This window comes from Diadema setosum, chromosome 11 (assembly GCF_964275005.1).
Source record: "Diadema setosum chromosome 11, eeDiaSeto1, whole genome shotgun sequence".
In the NCBI taxonomy this organism is placed as follows: Eukaryota; Metazoa; Echinodermata; class Echinoidea; order Diadematoida; family Diadematidae; genus Diadema; species Diadema setosum.
The window spans coordinates 25,079,312-25,094,795 of record NC_092695.1 but is presented as its reverse complement, the minus strand read 5'-3'; the positions used below and the strand labels follow the sequence as shown (position 1 = coordinate 25,094,795).

The 15,484-nt window shown below is 38.6% G+C and overlaps 1 long non-coding RNA gene across 1 annotated transcript; it reads right to left on the bottom strand.

Moving 5' to 3' along the window:
- Positions 1-12,590: 12,590 nt before the first annotated feature.
- On the bottom strand, positions 12,591-15,259 carry LOC140235194 (uncharacterized). Its single transcript, XR_011901681.1, has 3 exons — positions 15,140-15,259; positions 14,592-14,825; positions 12,591-13,074 (listed from the first exon to the last, which is right to left on the bottom strand). It is a non-coding gene; the product is annotated as an uncharacterized lncRNA (long non-coding RNA).
- Positions 15,260-15,484: the final 225 nt, after the last annotated feature.

Here is a 15,484-nt window from a genome sequence, read left to right as displayed (position 1 = left end):
AAAGTGGATTTGCCTGCACGTTTTGGACAATCTGCACATTTTGGTAACTGAACTAAAAACCCATGGATGGGCTTGAGATCTATAATACGCTCAAGGAGTTAAGGTGATATGGTCCTGCTGCAGCAGTAAAGACAGGCAAGACACTTATTTACCTCACCCGAGCTGAAGGCTCGTGTTAGCTATTGCGATTGCTTTTCGTGCGGGTATGCTGTGTGACCTGCGTGCCAGGTGCGCGGGGCTGACAACTCAGTGAAGGAATTCCTCTGAAGGAATGGCAGAAGTACCACAGAATGTCATTAATTTGGCCGCATACGGGGACTGCGAAATACATGCGTGGGAGTTGCCTGCGAGGTGCTGCCGCTAAGGGCCTCCTACTGGCGTTCTGCGTGTACTTCTGCGGGCAATTCCCACGGCTCACCCGGAAAAAGTTTTGGTCATGCTGTAAACTTACCTGCGGGTAAATCGGACTTGCGTGCGCACCTCCGGGCAATTACAGGCGAGATACGTGCTAGGTATACTGTCAGCTAGGTACGGACCAACTGCGGAGAGCTCCGGGTAGCAAATTTGCTTCCCCGCAAGTCAAACTTCCCCAGATACGGTATGACAAGGCCTTGAGCATGTTCAATATATGTTCCGAGTGAGTTGCGGGGGTACACGCAGAACACCAGAAGGAGACCCTTAAAGGGTGTGTACAGTTCTGGTCGGGGTGAGGATTTAGCTTTTAACGTTTTGCAAGATAATCCAGAAACCACTCTATAAGATGTCAAAGAGCATGCAATTTTAAGGGGTATCAAAAGTTTATTTGATGAAAATCGGTTTTGAAATGTCTGAGATATCCAAGTACAAGGTGAAACAAAGAGACCCTAATAAAGGTGGGGCATGTCGCCTTTTATTATCATCACTTTTGGGGATATCTCAGTCATTTGAAAACCAATTTTCATCAAATAAACATTGAATCCTTCTTAAAATCACATGCTCTTTTATATTTCATAAGAGGTTTCTCATTATCTCACTTAGGAATGTTCAAAACATGAATCCCCACCTCAACCACTACTGTACAGTCCCTTTAAAGGCAGCACCTTGCAGACAACTCCATCGCAGGTACTTCGCAGTACCCGTAAGTCGCTCGTAATAGAAAACGGATCGGTTTCAAAGTTCTCACGCAGGTCAAACGGAATACACGCAAGTAGAAGGCAAGTAGCACGCGTCTAGCAAATAAGACACAAGTGCGAAAACTCGTAAACACCTCTAAATTGTTGCAAACGAGATAATCGCTTTAAAAAATGAACAAAACACTCTCAGAAGTACGATTGTACTCTGAGAATAAAAGAGATAGAATGATACGAAAGCAAAAGAGAGAAAAAAGAGAGAAATGGACGGGCCGGAAGCGAACCTAGAGAAGTTACGCCACACTCACTAACGTGATCGATATCACGATACCGCGCGAAAGAAATCACGCAGTTGTGCTGGGGCAACAAAGATACATGCGAGCACAACACAATGTTGGAGGTCGACATTTTATTCATTTTCTCTTTTCATAGCTCGCCGCGACATAAAAAACAAGTCCACGCGCATGCGTACTCTTATTTTGAAGACACAAGTCATATGAATATTCATATATTGTAGACTTGGGATCCGGAACTTACGTGGGAAAAATAATTTCGCGGGCAAGGCGTCATCTCCACTAGACCACCGAGCTTTCGCTCGACAGCAAGTGTGTTGGTTCTAATCCTAATAGCATGCAGCGGGTACTGCGTAATTATTCAAATTCATGAAATTCTTCCGTTGACGTGTTTTCATTGCAACTGATTGACAAATTGCCCTACATCGACGTAAATAAGCACTGAATTGATCAGTGTTTTAGTAGTAGCCATGATTAAAAATCATTGGCGTACATACTCGAGCAGGATTCGAACCCACGACCTCCTGGTCACCTGACAGGCGTCATCTCCACAAGACCACCGAGCTTTCGCCCGACAGCAAGTGTTTATTTAGGTCGATGTAGGCCGATTTGTCAATCAGTTGCAAAGCGTAAATATGTTCTGCGGGAAGGGAAGGGACTGCTTCAGAGAATGAAGTCATAGCAAGGAGGTTTAAAAGATGGAGTTCGTAGGTTCGAATCCTGCTCGAGTATGTACGCCCATGATTTTTCTTTTTTCATATTGGCTACTAATAAAACACTGATAAATTAAGTGCTTACTTACGTCGATGTAGGGAAATTTGTCAATCAGTTGCAATGAAAACATCACTACGGAAGAATTTCATCAATTTGAATATCCACCTACTTTTGTCCGTGACCCCCTTCGGCTGAATAAATGCATTTTCGGGGGCCCCTTTTAGTGGCCCCTAGGCTTATGGTACAAGATGTGACTTGCCGGAAATTCATTGACCCTTGGCCCCTCCTTAAATATGATAAGACCATCAAACTGTGTGACCCTTTTCAGTTGAATAAATCCTCTGGGCCCCCGGTCTAGTAAATTCATTGATGATTACATTTTCAAGTGTGTTCATGGTGGATCCATGCAGGAGTAGCCCCATTTGGGCCCTGTAGGAGGGTCCAAATCAGGGCATAAATTCTTTTACATTTTTATCTTTTTCTTGAACGTTCATGGAATAATTCAAATTCAAATTCAAACTTTATTTTCACTTTCTTTTTTCAACAGAATGTACAAGAAACAATATTATGAATTTGACATGCGAATCGTTGAAAATATACATAACCAGACAGGATTAACAACATGTTGATGTCTACATGATCAGTACAATAAAGATACATACACTCTATATACACTCTGAGAAAAAAAAAGAGTGGAGGTACCCACTCTATATAATCTATATACCTAAATGTGGAAGGTGTTATCACAAGAGCGGTACAATCTATATTTGCACAAATCGGCACCAAGACCTTTCTTGGGTATCCCCAGAATACAGTGTTTTATGACGTGAAAGTGAGAGGGACAAATTCTCCAAATTTAGGAATCTTTAGGGCCTACAAAACTTCTTTTTCTAAACCTTAAGTGATTATCAAGATTAGTGTTGAATTAGTAAATCAGATTGATGACTGTAGTTTCAACTTTGTTCATGGGAGCTTGGGGGATCGGCTAGAGGGGGGCGGAGATCAAATTAAAGCCCAAATATTTCGATATTCCATCTCCTTTTTGAAAATGCACACTCAGATCGTCACCAAACATGTTAAAGTGGCAAGGGCGTGTGTATAAACAGGCACAAAAACAAACGATATACATAGTTTAATATTTAAGAACTGAGATACAATCACCATTTGTAATTGCATTTTTGATGAAAACAGAAGTATTTTATCCTCCTCCTCTGAATGCCACCTCCCCTCCCCCCTTTGAGAATGAGGGATGCATGATGTAGAAGCAATTAACGGTATTTAGGAAGCTACTCAAAAAAAAGAAAAGAAAAAAGAACACACTCGCAGGACGCGATTTTGATTGAGTCATTTCTTTATTCAAAAAAAAAAAAAAAAGTTCCGGATCCCCAGTCTACAATATATGAATATTCATATGAATATTGATATGACTTGTGTCTTCAAAATAAGAGTGCGCATGCGCGTGGACTTGTTTTTTTATAACGCGGCGAGCTAGGAAAAGTGAAAATGAATAAAATGTCGACCTCCAACATTGTGTTGTGCTCGCATGTATCTTTGTTGCCCGAGCACAACTGCAGTGATTTCTTACGCGCGGTATCGTGATATCGATCTCCTCAGAGAGAGTGCGTGACGATATCTGTTTACCTGTGTGTCGAATTACGTTAGTGAGTGTGGCGTAACTTCTTTAGGTTCGCTTCCCGTCCATTTCTCTCTTTTTTCTCTCTTTTGCTTTCGTATCTTTCTATCTCTTTTATTCTCAGAGTACAATCGTACTTCTGAGAGTGTTTTGTTCATTTTTTAAAGTGATTATCTCGTTTGTAACAATTTAGAGGTGAGTTTTTGTTCGAGTGTTTGTTGAGGGTTTTGTTTGAACACGATGTAGATTACGTGTGTGCGAGAACATCGTACTTTGTATGGTACCCACTCGTTTGTTTCCGTGTAAGCATTTTTACCGTAAAGTGTCTTCATCGTTCGTCTTCCAAGCATCGGGTTTTCACCCTAGTTTTCCTCATTGTAGTTTTTACCTCGATTTTTTTTTTCCGGTGCAAGATGTTCTGTGTATTTATTTTTCTACGGTAAAATGCCATCGTTGATAGTCTTCGTGTATTCATTACTAGTTTTCCACCTCCGTTTCATTTTGTGTACAACTTCTGTCTAACTAGGTCTGCGATGTCTGTATTGTTTGCGGATGTGTTTTGTGAGGGTAACTATTTTGGGAGTGATATTCAGGGTTTTGCTGTGGTTGAGATTATAGTGATGATGATGATAATGATTCTGGTGATGTTGATCTACGAACCCTTATGATGATGCAATTTATTTTGTGTGACCATGACGTTGACGATGGCGAGTATGACACGATCTGCGAGTAGCCTTGGCCGATGACGAGAGTGACACTGAAACGGGGCGGGGGCGCTGTGCTCGCTCGTGCGCAGGAGTGGTCTAAAAACCTGCATCTTATCATTTGTTTCCTTTTGCTTGTTCACTCGGGTTTAGTGCTACCAAAATTTGCGTGTCTCTGAAGAAACTCGACCAAAAGCTTGACTATAAGTTTGCATCAGGTCTATTCTGTTCTAGTAAATATTAGATCTAAATGGCGATGCTAATTTAGTTTTCATTTAAAACTCGATGAAATCCCATTTTCTTTGCTCATTTTTCAACTAATAAGTTATTTAGAACTGTACTTAAATTCTGATGTACTGCGTTCACCATTGTGTTAAATCAATAAAAAAAAAAGAGCCTGCTGAGCAGGTGTTTCATTCTATCCTTTTCATTTCCTCCCTATCATATTTTTGTTTCCTTTCTGTCACTTTCTCCTTTGACCCTGGATGGAAAAAAAAATCCCATCTTGCCATGTAAAGACAGAACACATACCATCATGAAATATCATGACATTAATCTAATAAAAAAAAAATATGTAAGCGATGACATTTCTTGTTTGTGAAAATAAATCATAAATCAAAGGTGATTTCTTATGAAGCAGTTCTTTCAAATGTCCAACAGCTTCGATAATGAAGCAACTATTGTGGCAACAAGTGATATTGATAGGGAATTCTGACAAAAACTGTCACACCATTGGATGTTTGAATATGTCTTTTTTTTTATTAGATAGGGTTATAAAACTAAACGCCACCGATAAAATCACAATCGCTCTCAATTACAATCTAACAGGAGCAGTAGGGTAGGTACAACTCTGTAAACAGCTGATGACTTATGCATCGTATCCATGGGCAACTGCGGGGTAACTGCAAGAAGGCGCATGGAAGTTAGACTTGAGTCAAGAACTATTATTTATTATTACTTTTTTATTCAAAATATTTTTTTTCATGGACTAAAAAAAAGCCGAAATATTTCATATTACGCTTCTAAAATATATAATGAATATATGAAGTATTTTTATCGTGATTTTATGAAGAATAGAATTATTATACAAATAATTATAAATACTAGACGGGCTGAACAATGAAGGCTAATTTCGCCCCAAGAATTTGCAGCACACCGTACCTGGTGCATTCCTAGCGTTCTTGCCGCATGCATGTTCTATACATACAGTACACGTTGTATGAGTAGCTAGTTCATCGATCTCATTCCTGATCTCGTGCGAGGGAAACCTTCAAAGTGTAGAAAATCCTCTCAAAACTAAGCCAAACATGATTTTGGAACATACATTACAGTGTCAAGACCTTTTCAGTGGACTTTGATTTCGCTATTTGTCTGTTTTAGCTCTTGAATGTACGACTTCTTACGTCCGATTCGTTTGTACCATGCCACGTGCTGCGTGTTTTTTTTTTTTTTTTCAGCCCAATGCTTCCCCACACGTACCATAGTACTACACACAAGCCATCGCATCGCGATCGTTTTCTCTTAGCTTTGGACGAATGGTGGTGTTCCCATTAACGCGTTATGGTAGCGATTTAAAGTGAATCGCGCAGCTCTTCTTTGGGCCATTTCCACTTGGTGGATTAGGTTCTTGGAAGATGGGTCCCAAACTGTGGAAGCATACTCAACAATTGGTCGAACCAACGTTTTGTAAGCTGTGGCTTTAAAACCAGAAGATTTTATGCGAAGATTGCGTCTTAGAAATGCAAGGACGTTATTGGCTTTATTGACAGTATTGTTGATGTGTTGGGTTCACTTGAAATCAGAAGAGGTGGTTACACCCAAATACTGGCTGAGAGCAAATTTGTCATGGAAATATGGCAGTTGCTACTGATAAGTTTTATGAAACGGGACCCGTGTGTGAGGAGGAAAGACCAGCTTACAGTGGTTGGTGAATGACAACACATGCTTTACAACTTTTGTTATTTTTTTTTCTCTCTCTTGCCTTTTCAGGCATTTATTTCAACTTAAGAATAGTAATTTCTTTTTCCAAAACATATAAGCTACAAAACTTACTTGATTTACTTAGTCACAGCATAACTACAAAACATCACAAGACAATGACCGATGAAATAATTTTGTAAAGAAAAGACAGCTTCTTGCAGATTTAAACATGAGTACATGGTTTGTAATGGTAAAATAAATTATGATCACGGAAAGTCAGTCCCTGCATGTGCCTGATAATATCATTAACGGTGCATGCTGTCCTGATGATATAGCTTGGAACATTCCTGATAACGTCTCTCGTCTATTTTCGTTTCTGGCCGAGTATCCACACCAGCAAACAATAAACAATAATGAAGCAAACCAAGTGCATATCAACATAAAGGTGACGTACATGTTGACATGGCTGCCATTACAACTGTATGGCGGTCCCGTGGTTACCACGCTTGACGACTGTGAGCAATGCAACGGGACATTGAAAAATCCTATTCTACGAATACCATTGTTCGATGTGTTTTCTTGACACACAATCACTCGATTGACATAGAATCCTGAAATGTCCCAAAGCAGCAAGGTTTTTCCTTTATTCGTAAACCACGAATCACCTACAGCTTTCTTGCTGTAGTCCGAATCCATGAAATACAATGCAATTTCACTGTCGTCATCAATGTCACATTCAATGATAGCATCCTCCTTTTCGCATGAGAATCGAATCTCGATGTAATTAGGAAAAGCAAATGAAAAGTGAAACTTCTGAAGATTCTTTCCCTAAGACAGTTATTTAACACGAGATGTTGCGATTTTAAAGAAAATCATCAAAGGTGACAACTTTTACTGCAAACCTATTCGAGATTTGTCCTTGGAGGTTAAGAGTTGATATTATTCCTTGTGTAATATTCGCCCTGCAGGTGTATTCTTTTCCAGTTATATTACGAGGACCAAGAGCTAAAGCAAGCGATCATTATTACATCGAGGATTAGTGAGGTTGTTTACGTCAAGAACACGCTCAATATCATTAGTGCTCACTAGTACTCCGTTTCTTTTGCAGGAAAATGATGTAGCAGCCTGATTCGATGTTGCTTCGAACGTAAGCCACGACGCTGTCGTATTTTCGTCAGCCGCGTACCCTTGTGGAAGAAGACTGGCAGATTCTCTAACTTTCGCCTCTATAGTTGATCCTGCTTTCAGTTTTAAAACCGAGCTGAATTCGTTTGAATTGCTCGGCCCAAGGCGTATTAATACTTGTCTATCGCCGACGAATACATGGTGAAAATGACGTTGTCGTCGATTGCAGAATAACAAAATAACAAATAAGAGCTGACAACAAAGGTGATTCCATCGCAAAATCACCCATCAATGATTAACGTGCAGTGGTCCTGTGAAATAATATTGTGTTCGGTACTACCACGCCCGTATAACATTTAGATCATGTTGTCTCAGATCTGCCTTCATCGTTCGTCTCTCTCCCTCCCTCGCTATCTCTCTCCAATAAACGCACACACACACACATACACTTTTTTCCTTGATATTTATTGATTTCATTCAAATCATGCATAAATCAACCCATTTTTGGTGTAACATGAACAGAAACGGTACAAATACAATTTAAAACACAAACAAACCCATTGTCAATTTATACCGCTAATAATCTCTCTTCAACAAAGATAACTCAATTATAAATCAAATATACTGCCAATTTTTTCACGAGAAAGTATTGACATGTACCAAACCTATATCCTTTGAATATATTAAATCATGTAACTCATTCTCACCTACAAGGGCATATACAATGTACCTAAAAAGAAATACATTGTACAAATCTAGAATGAAATAATTCATAAAAAAAACCAACCAACCCTTCCCCTCCTAACCAAAACAAATCTACATGTATCCTATATTTAGGTTTTCCCATCCATTTTCGCACTTTTGTCATTAAATTTCAAAGATTTATTATTCAATTTCGTCCCGAGAAGCACGTGGAACGGAAATCCTAACTTCAATTTCGTCAAATGTCATTGTAATTCGCTTTTCGTCTAACATTTTCGAAGACATAGCATTTAGAATCGTCGATTGTCATTCAAATTCGTCCCTCCCGCTGACGGATCGCAGAATGTGAAGATCAAATTCGTCTTCGTTCACACAATTTCATGAATTTTTCATTCAAATTAGTCAGATGTTGTCGATTCTTTATTTTGATGGCGAACCAACTTTAAGCCGACATATTTTTACTTTCTCTCGTAAATTGCATCGTTATACATTATTCCCTAACAATTTTCTTAGACAATACACACGAAAACATGACTGCCAACCAAAATTTATCGATGGATAAACGACAGTCGAAAGTCATATCCCAGGACAGTATGTCAGTGTCACATATTGAACTTTAACTCTTCATGTTCAGGTTTTCGCATCATAATGCATGAAGCAAACTTTAAATTTTGTACCCTGGAAAGCAGCAAACATAATTATGTTATCCATTCTTTGACATTAAACAGGCGACAATTCTACACTTAAATTTTGTCTTTAAATCATGTTTGCCTAGAAATCATTTGTCAGTGTTTTCGTTTACGAGACAGTACGTCTGTTTGTATCAGCGTGTACTCGGATTGCTTGTGTGTGTGTGTCTGTATCTGTGGTTCTGTGTGTGTGTGTGTGTGTGTGGGCGGGGCACTTGTATGTATGTTAACTCCTGAATGTAAAATGTGAAAAAGAAAAAGAAATACATGAATGACTGGAAAATCACACCTAATAGAGATATGAGACGAATATGAATGAAAATTTAACGAAAATGATTGACAAAAGACGAAATCGATCCTGCTGTTTTGAGTGCTGCGAGTGAGACTGACGAATTTGAACTGTACATGACGAAGATGTATGCCAAATGACTAAATTGAATGGACTTTATTTGAAAATGAACGACGAAAGACGAATTTGAAAGTAAGACTAGCCTATTCCCGACATTCCGCGACGAAATTGAAGTAAAAATTTGTGAAATTGAATGAAAAAAAGTTTGAAAATGAATGGGAAAACCTATATTAAATCTTACCACTTTCATATCCTCCCTTGTAAAAAAAAAAAAATACCAGGTTTGACTATGAGACATAACCATGGTTTTACATTGGATCCATCCATGGTTTAACCATAGAGCAATATGGTTTGATTATGGTCAAACCATGGTGCACTAGTGTTTAACCATAGTTTAACAATAGTTAAACAATGGTGCACTATGGTTAAACCATGGTAACTACGGTTAAACCATAGGTTTAGCATAGGTTAACCATGGTAACCATGGTTTAAAGGTGGTAAATTGGAACGCACTTACCATGACATTACTGTGGTATTACCATGGTCACTACTGTGGTTCTACAGTACCAAAACCATGGTTAAGAAAAAGTAAAACCATGGTTAAGGAAGTGTAAAACCGTGGTTAGGAAATGGTGAAACTATGGTTAGGAAAAGATGAAACCATGGCAAACTCATGGTTTAACCATAGTGCAATATGGTTTAATTATGGCCAAACCATGGTGCACTAGTGTTAAACCATAGTTTAACCATAGTTAAACAATGGTGCACTATGGTTAAACCATGGTAACCATGGTTAAACCATAGGTTTAGCATGGGTTTACCATGGTTTAAAGGTGGTAAATTGGAACGCACTTACCATGACATTACTGTGGTATTACCATGGTCACTACTGTGGTTCTACAGTACCAAAACCATGGTTAAGAAAAAGTAAAACCATGGTTAAGGAAGTGTAAAACCATGGTTAGGAAATGGTGAAACTATGGTTAGGAAAAGATGAAACCATGGCAAACTCATGGTTTAACCATAGTGCAATATGGTTTAATTATGGCCAAACCATGGTGCACTAGTGTTAAACCATAGTTTAACCATAGTTAAACAATGGTGCACTATGGTTAAACCATGGTAACCATGGTTAAACCATAGGTTTAGCATGGGTTTACCATGGTTTAAAGGTGGTAAATTGGAACGCACTTACCATGACATTACTGTGGTATTACCATGGTCACTACTGTGGTTCTACAGTACCAAAACCACGGTTAAGAAAAAGTAAAACCATGGTAAAGGAAGTGTAAAACCATGGTTAGAAAATGGTGAAACTATGGTTAGGAAAAGATGAAACCATGGCAAACTCATGGTTTAACCATAGTGCAATATGGTTTAATTATGGTCAAACCATGGTGCACTAGTGTTAAACAATGGTAACCATGGTTAAACCATAGGTTTAGCATGGGTTAACCATGGTAACCATGGTTTAAAGGTGGTAAATTGGAATGCACTTACCATTACATTACTGTTATTACCATGGTCACTACTGTGTTTCTACCAAGCCAAAACCATGGTTAAGAAAAAGTGAAACCATGGTAAAGGAAGTGTAAAACCGTGGTTAGAAAATGGTGAAACTACGGTTAGGAAAAGATGAAACGATGATAAACTCATGGTTTAACCATAGTGCAATATGGTTTGATTATGGTCAAACCATGGTGCACTAGTGTTAAACCATGGTAACCACGGTTAAACCATAGGTTTAGCATGGGTTAACCATGGTAACCATGGTTTAAAGGTGGTAAATTGGAACGCACTTACCATGACATTACTGTGGTTTTACCATGGTCACTACTGTGTTTCTACCGTGCCCAAACCATGGTTACGAAAAAAGTGAAACCATGGTTAAGGAAGTGTAAAACCATGGTTTGGTAAAGGTGAAAGTTTGGTTAGGAAAAGATGAAACCATGGTTTAACAGCTGCCAAACCACAGAATTACAACCCAAATCACGATACAACCATGATCCATTGTACATAGTAAACCCACTATTTAACCACAGTGCAATATCGTAGAAAAATGTGTTTTTAACTACAGTTGTATTTCACAAGTACTTTGAGAAACCATGGGGAAAATTGGTTGGAGAAATATATTTTTCCACAACTGCTTTGCTATTTGATGAATAATGATCAATAAATAGCACAATTGAGTCTTCACATAAAGTGATGAAATAAAAATATTTTCAGTAAATTACCTTGAGCAGAATGATAATTCTTACAATTCCTATACATATGTATTATGATACAGTACATTTGTAAATATGTATATGAACCTGGACTCTGAAACAGGAGAAAACCAATTCTCTATTATTTTCCTTCTAGCTATAGTCTAAAAAATATGTATTTAAAAACTGACTTCCATGTGTGTGTTGATGGATGGGTGCAGATTGTAAGTGTTAATTGATTCACTGTTTGATAAAAGAAGCTATATGTAGCAACGAGTAGGTTGATGCTCTTACCAGCATTGACTCTCACACAGCCAAAGCTCTCCCCAAAACATATGTATATCGAATACACTATGGCCAAATTGAGGAAACCAAAAAGTCCCAATTTTTATGGCCTAGTCATGTGTATTCCTCTGAACATGCAGAAGTCAAACATTGCCCAATTTGATGCGCTTTTTCAGTCAAAACTGACTGACTGGAGTTGACTGTACTGTCATTAGCATTTAAAGGCACATAGACCCGGTGGTTTGCTTGCGTACACGGCGCACGGCACAAGCTTCCTTGAGAGACCTATGCTATCGACTCCTCTTTATCGTTAGCGCTTACGCTTTGACCCATTTCCATGAGTCCGAAGAAGTCCAATCCACTGCTGATGATGACAGCTTTAATATTTTTTTCTCTGAAGTCAAACAAAGAAGCATGCACCCTGGCATTCAAATTCTACAGACTGTCTGACACGCAGAGAAGACAATGAAGGCAACATTCCTAGCAACACCTACGCGCTTTACTGTTGACGACAGCTCAATTTCGGCAGTCTTTGTATCAATGCTAATGGTGATCGGCACTCTCATCCAAAAGCGCTGCAGCAACTACCGGGTCTAGGCACCTTTAAAATAAGAAAGTACACATGGGTAGAAACAGTCAATTATGATTATACATTCAAAAGTTATTTTTCAGCAGCTGGGTGTGAGAAGTCAAAGTATCATACAAATATCACATTATTTCCAGTTGCAAAACTGTAGGTTTATGTAAACAAATCAATAAAAACAATGTACTCTTACTGAACCTCAGTCAACAAATAAGACATAAGAATGCACATTTGCTCACTTTGCTGTTACGATTGAAAAGTAGCTTTTTATTGCTTCATGAGCAGCATCTTGACTGTACGTAGGTATGGCTTATTGCCAGTCACATGATTTAAAACTATAACAATATCACCTGCAAAGAATTAGTTGGATAATTAAATACAGTGTACATACATTAGTGCATGTTTGATGTACATGATCATTTGTAGCTTTGTATAGATAATGCAAATTTGGACTTAAGTGACACCAGGAGCACTGGACAACAGAACAAAACAGCATCAAAAAAACAAATATCTAGCAACCAACAGTCCTGACATGAGAGCATACATGCACACTTCACATGCTTTGAAAACTGTCCTTGTACTTCTACTGTCCAAGACTATCCAGCAGTAAGCTTTGGTGCAACTTCTGGATGAGGCTTCGCAGGAACTAGGTCTTGATATAGCTTGGTTAGTGTGCCCTTTGTCGTTGTGGAGCCTTGAGATGTCCTTCTTTTGCAACCGTGAGCCGTGAGAATTTTCTTGGGGAAGATCACTCCTGCAACGAACTGAGAATTTATTCATTACGCTATTATTTTTTTTTCATAATAATAACATGTAGTACGTATTAAACTCTACTTCAAATACTCAACACCCAAATTCTTGCACAGAATAGCTACCTTGCAAACTAGATATATCGCTACGGCGACTGATATGCCTCCGCCATAATGCATGGTTCTCCTAATAGGTCTATAGTACAATGTCTTGACAATGTGTGATGACAGTTTCACACAATTGACAAAATATTGAAATGACAGGTTTGCCACAAATGTGCTGAATGTTCACTCTCCTAGAACTAGGTTCAATTGGAAGAATGATTAAAATGTCAAGAGTGCAGGTATTTGGGGAACTGATGATTTTTACTTGACTTTTGACCCTTTTATAAGTTTATGCATTGAGTAATTTTCAAGGTATTGAGAGAAAGTATAATTTCAATATCAAATGGGAAAATAGCATTATCTAAACCTGGCCTTTGACCTTTGACCTCACAGTTCCAAAGAGAATCACTGTTAGGTTGAACATGCATAAATATGTAAGTTTCATGATGATATCTTGAGTTACTTTTGAGATATGGAGGAAAAACTGCAATTCAGCACTTTCACTTGACCTTTGACCTTTTGGCAAGAAACTTCCCACAGAATATATATTGGGTAATACATGCATACATCAAGTTAAAAAAAAACCTTCAGGCATTGCATAAATATAAGGAAAGTAGTGATATTTTGAGGAGTTGACCTTGACCTTTGACCCCTTGACCTTTGAACCATAACCCCCAACTTCTCTAGATAATCACTGCCCATTGGAACAAGCATAAATACTAAGTTCCATGAAGATACCTTGAACCATTTGCGAGATATGGAGAAAAACATGAATTTTCAACCTTTTCTTTTCACAAAATAAACTGTGACCTTTGACCTTTGACCCCGTGACCCTAAAATCCAAACAAAGTATCATCCCCCAGGATATACCCTCATACCAAGTTTGATGTAAAACCACCACACGGTTCTTGAGATATCGACAAAATCAAAACGGGACGGACGTACGTACGGACGGACGTACGGACGGACGGACGACCTGAAAACATAATGCCTCCGGCCACTTCGTTGGCGGAGGCATAAAAACATAAGAAGAATTGGATTAGATTGATGGGGTACACCTAACCATCATTTCATCACTCTAATGTGCTAGAGAGATACTGTTTAAAATACAGTGTACTTTTACAGTCATTTTAACCCCTAAGTGCCACATACAGGTGAAGCCATTACGTTCAACATTCCATATCATGTATTGTGCACAAATTGCCTAGAGTAATTTGATGTTTTTTTCAAAAATTGATCACATTCTATTTTAAGCAGGTTGCCAATATTTTAGGATGCTGCATAGCATGCTGCTGGTATTTGAGGATGTTGCACAAGAATTTGGGTATGTTGCAGTGTAATGCTCAAATTCCTCATGAAACACACTAATAATGGGTTGAAAAAAAGAAAGAAACAAAGAAAGAAAGAAAGAAAGAGGAGTATCTTACCCTTGATGACATGGAAAAGCGGGAGAAAGTATGACATCAGTAGATGGACTTCTCTGCACCAGAATTCAGCCAGGAGGATGCCATACACGTATTGACGTAAATCAGCACTGCATGTACTTGTACCCATGAAAGGAGCTAGCTAGGGGACAGCCTGATCGATGGTCATGGGTGGACTTCAAGTCTTCTATGGAGAAACCTTCTCGTGTCAGCCACTGGCACAATCAATCATTGATTCTGATGAGGAAAAAAAATAACACAACATAATGATAGTGATGATTGAGAGAAGTGAAATAAGATTAGGCAGAAAAATCACACAGGAAAATGACGTAACATACAAAATACAGCATTGGATGATTTAAAGTTTGGTGCTTGTGCTAGCTCCCAAATGACTGCTGGAATAAAAGACTCCCAAATATTCTACAATGTCGCATAGCATGCTGCTGGTTTTTGAGGATGTTGCACAAGAATTTGGGTATGTTACAGCGATATGCTCAAATTCCTAATGAACCATACTGGGTTGAAATAAAGAAACAAAGAAAAAGGAATACCTTCTCCTTGATGACATGGTCAAACGGGAAAAAACATGACATCAGATGATCCACTTCTTTGCACCAGAATTCAGCCAGGAGGATGCCATGTACACATATTGATGTAAATCAGCGCTGCATATTGATGTAAATCAGCGCTGCTTTCGGCAACTTTTAAACAAATGCCGATGGTAACGTCATGGTCCATATGCTGTCCTCCTTTGAAATATGGATGAATTTAATCCATGTTTAGATAAAAATGTCCAGTGTCGATATTATTTGCCTGACGAGTTCAATTCAGAATTTATTGATAATGAGCATTCTTTCAGTTTACTACATGTCAATGCCCGCAGTCTGTTAAGAAAT